Source organism: Arachis ipaensis, chromosome B03 (genome assembly GCF_000816755.2).
Source record: "Arachis ipaensis cultivar K30076 chromosome B03, Araip1.1, whole genome shotgun sequence".
Taxonomy (NCBI): Eukaryota; Viridiplantae; Streptophyta; class Magnoliopsida; order Fabales; family Fabaceae; genus Arachis; species Arachis ipaensis.
Window position 1 is genome coordinate 108,612,688 of NC_029787.2, and position 4,747 is coordinate 108,617,434.

General features: G+C 29.8%; 1 long non-coding RNA gene across 2 annotated transcripts in view; it reads left to right on the forward strand.

The window, feature by feature from the left end:
• LOC110270283 overlaps positions 1-3,730 on the forward strand; it is an 8,436-nt gene extending 4,706 nt beyond the window's left edge. Inside the window, exons 2-4 of one of the 2 annotated variants that reach the window (XR_002359650.1) lie at positions 3,197-3,342; positions 3,428-3,466; positions 3,565-3,730. This is a non-coding gene — a long non-coding RNA (uncharacterized LOC110270283). The remainder of the gene's footprint in view (positions 1-3,196; positions 3,343-3,427; positions 3,467-3,564) is intronic. The other variant, XR_002359651.1, reaches the window with a different exon arrangement.

Below are 4,747 nucleotides of genomic sequence, written 5' to 3' on the forward strand. Positions count from 1 at the left end.
TTGATGCAGTAAAGAGATTTAAAAATATGATTGACAATGTAAATCCAAGGGATGTATCCCTAAAATTTACAAACAGTCAACCTATTTTTAATGAAGAAGAAGAATGCTTGGTTCCAGCATACCAAGTAATATTCATGTCTGTCTTCCCAGGAAATTTTCAACCAATTGATCGAATTCAAGATTTAACAATTTACAGTCATGAAGGAAGACTAGCCAGCACATTAGCAAGGGTCTTTGAAAGAACTCAAAAAATAACAAAGGAATCTCACACAAGAATTAATTATAAAAGTAGAAATACTCTGCTTGTGTCCAGTAAAAGAAATGAAATTGAAGAAAGAGAGATGAGACTCCTGGTGGAATTTGAATCAGCATTCTACAACTTATCTGGACTTTTAGAAAAACTCCCTGACGGGATAAAGAGGAATCTCTGCTATTTGATAAAAGACAGAGAAGACCACAAATGCCAGCTATGTGCCTCAGAAATATCTGAAGAAAGCAATAATGAAACGTAATCAACCCACATGATAAAAGAAGAGGACAATGCATCTGAAGCCCACATGATAAAAGAAGAGGACAGTGCATCTGAAGCATCCCTCAACATTATTGCATAATGATGTAAGCGCTTAGGTCATAAGGCACCAACAATGTAGCTGGTGCAAGATAATAAACAATGACGTAATCAATGACGTCATAAAAAGGGTAAGGATGGGAATTGTCCATCAGACCCAACCATTATAAATAGATTGCTTAGGCAATTGTAAGAATCATCAGAAAACAGAAAGCAGAAGGCTAAGAGTACTCATATGCTAGGAGAGCAAGGAGGAAGCTGCCGAGGCGATTCTGTGGTCTGACAAAGAATTCCCTCAAGGAAAAATAGTTCTAAACTCCCCTCTGGAGTTAGTATCTACAATCTCCCCTCTGGAGATAAAAACACCTTATGTAAAATATACTAAATAAAGGAAGTTTTTCTCCAGAAATGTACATCTTCATCCTAGTCTTTTAGTTATGAATTATTTAGAAAGTTTAGAATTAACAGAAGAATCTGATTATTATAGATTAACTGCTTTATTAGATAATGAAAAACAGGCTGTTCTAAAAACAGAATTAAATCTCAAATCAAATGAAAATTTTAATAAACAAAATCTTTTAAAAGAAGTTTTTAATAGAAAAAATATAATATACTATGAAAAAATTCAACTTGAAGCCCCTATAAAGATAAAATCTGCCAATGGAGAACTTGAAATAGCTTTGATAAATGATGAAGAATTGAGTAAATAGATTGAGAAAATTAAGGATCAACAAAAAAGATCTAAAATTGGATGGATTCATATTAGTACTATACAAGTCTTAATCAAATCTACATATATGAAAGGAATTAATTCACCAATAAGTTTAGCAATCTGTGACAAAAGAATTACTGATGACCCAATAGATCAAATAATTGGAATTGTTCATGAAAATTTAGCAAACGTAAATGTTAAATTTAATGCCCATCTTGGATATGCTATGCCTTTATCAACTGAAAATCTTGGAAGATCTAGATGATGAACCATTTTCAATTACATATGCAATAAATTATGCTTTAACAAATAGCCATCATAGTATAATATTTAAAAACAGAGAAAGAATTTATGTCGATGAATTATTTCAGAAAATTGTAAAAACAGAAATACCAAAATATAAAGCTATTGAAAATCCAGTTCTATTATTAAAAGAACCATCAGGAAAATTGGTTTCATCGAATTTTAAAATAAGAGAATCTAAAATTAATAGCCTTTAAGTTTATCTAAGTTAAAGATTAAAGAAGAAAATTCTGAAATAAAAGAATTAACAAAAAAGGTCGAAAAATTAAATGAAACCCTAAATACTAAATTATGACAATAAATAAAGAAGAAATATATGTAACTTATCAAGATAAGAAACAAGAGCTCTTTGAAAGAGAAAATCATTTGAATTATTTGCAGTTTTCTGAAATAAATCAAAGAGCATTTGAAGCTCTAAAAATAATCTATGACAAGTTGAAAAGAGAAGTTGAAGAGCTAGAAAAATTAATAGAATTTCTAGAAAATAGTGATGAAGCGATGATAGAGTTTGCAGAAATTCTAAAATAAATAATGTTAAACAAAATTATTTTTAGGAATTATAATAAGATTACCTAATTTATGAAGTATAAAAAGATTGAAAAACCAGAAAATAAAATAAAAAGGAAAAGAGTGAGAAAATTAAAAAGTAAAATAGAGGAGTATAAAAGAGAATTAAATAATCTTCAGATCGAAATTGATGATCTTATAATAAAAAAGATAGAAATAAGAATAAATATAAACAAGTTGGAATTAAATTTAAAAAAATTTATAAATGCCTGAAAAACCATATTATGATTTAAAAGAATTAAAGCTGTTGAAAGAAAAAATGGAGAATGAAATTGAAGAATTAGAAAGATATTTAGAAATAAGAGAAAGTGTAGAAATAAAAGAAGTTTTTGAGGATTTGAGAAATTATATTAAAGAAAAAGACAAACAGATAAAAGATTTTATATACAATAATCCATGCAAAAAAGAATATTATAATTATGATAGAAATTAGATCAGAATTAAAAAACTATAAATATGAAATCAGAATTATAAATATACATCAAGGACTAGTAATAAATTATCATATAACAAATACAAGAGAAGTAGTAGAAATTTCGAAAAAGAAAAGTCGAAATTGAAAAATTGGTATCAGAGCCAAGTTAACGATTAAGGGTAACACTTTCTCTTTAAGCAACACTTTTAATGATACGCTTTTAAATCAATAACAACTACAAAATGAAAAACGTCTTTACATGAAAATGGCATCTTTACCGTAGCATCTCTTTTTCAAATCCTTTATCATATTGTTGTTGTTGTCAATAGGAAAAATATAAAAATTACAAAATTTAAGTTTTTGATACAAGTCTTATGTGTTTAATTTTTTTTAAATTTTTCGTCTTAATAATAATTTTAACATGTTAGCAAAATACTTTTTTGAATGATACCAGTTAGATAAATAAGTTAACCCACCATATATGATATAATTTAGCCTTTCATTTACTTAGAAATTATTTTTGGCAGAGACGAAGGTTTGTTTATCCTTCTGGTCAGAGCCGTTTTGTATGATACAGAAAAATGCTTTAGTCTTTTGTATGATAAAATAACACTAAGCCATTCTTTTCCAGATTACAAGAGGAATCTTGTCTCTGCCACAAATCCTGTCTCCATAACTGGACTCCAATGTCTTGCTGCTGCAACCCACTAGCCAAAGTCCACTCAAGTCAGTATTGGATAGGCACCTTCATATTTCAGATTACATGCTTCAATAATGGTAGTGAACTAGTGATCATGGTTGGAAATTGCAGTTACATTTCTTTTATGGTTGCTAGTGGACTGATATTTGAAACTGTGAACAGTGATGGCAATAAGTTTGAAGTCTGAATATTCTTCATATGGTGCATATGTTGCTCTTATCACATGGCTTTTGCTAATGTTAATCTTAATCCCTTTGCCAAAGAAGCTGAACTGGTTCTGTTCTGTTTGGTTGACGTAGGCAATCATAGAAACCTGTATCTTGAAGAGAAGGAAAGCAAAAGGTTGTGTAGTTAAATAAAGGGTAAAAGTGATTGAACTTTTTCTCCACTTTTTGTGTAATTTTATGGCAAGGATGAAAAGGGCTCTCAAGTTTGGAAACGTAAAGAATAAACAAAGCAAAAAGGCAAGTCCCTGCTCTACCTTGCAATTATACAGACTTCATTCTTTCACACATTCTCCACTTCCAATGCTGAATTCTATATTTTTTTTATAATAAATAATATTTTTACCAATTCTTTTTTTTTTTTTTTTTTCTCTCTCTCTCTCTCTCTCTCTCTCTCTCTCTCTCTCTCTCTTGGAGAGTTCGGTGGTAGTAGAATTTGCATTTTGAAAATCGAAAGAATATTTTGACAAATACAGATGAATGCAAAAAACACCAGTGACATTACACTAGTGCATCTAATGATGAAAAATCTGAAGCCTTTCGTAAAAGCTTCAAGGTAGGGACCATTCTTTTTTTAGTTTCTCCTTTACTAGTTCCTCTAGTTGAACATATAACAGAACCCACCTTATAAATACAAATTACATTTGTCTTTTTATAGTTTGTTTGTTATACCATCTGCTTCTTCAATCTCTAATCTATATATTCAAAGATGACTAGATTTTGTAGCAATTATAGTATGATTAGACCATCTAACTCCAATTGTACTTGGATTGGGTCCATTCAATCACACCGATATGTTTGCCAAAACATAAACATCCCATACATTATGCTACCCATGGCTGCAAATTGCAGGAAAAAATAATACAAGGAGGCCCCCCAAGGAAGCCTATAGAGGCTAGCATGTGAGTTTGTGCGTCAAAAAAAATTGAAGTGATTGAAGAGAGGTGGTGGTTGGAGAATAGTTCCATTGTATTAGGACATGTTCGGAAGATTAAAAGAGAAGGATTGGAAGAAGCACTATATAAGAAAAGAAACGCTTTTTCACAACTTGTCAAAGGTAACTAGTTCATTCCCAAATATATAGCAATACAAAGTTTAAAAAAAAAAATATTGGAAAAATATTAGATGAATGGAATGAGCTGATTTTCAATAAAACAATCTATTTAACAACAATGTTCCCAATCTTGCTTATTCGCATACTTTCATGAATAAGAGAATTTTTATTCAATGAAACAAGCTTTTTTTTTTTTTTTTTTGG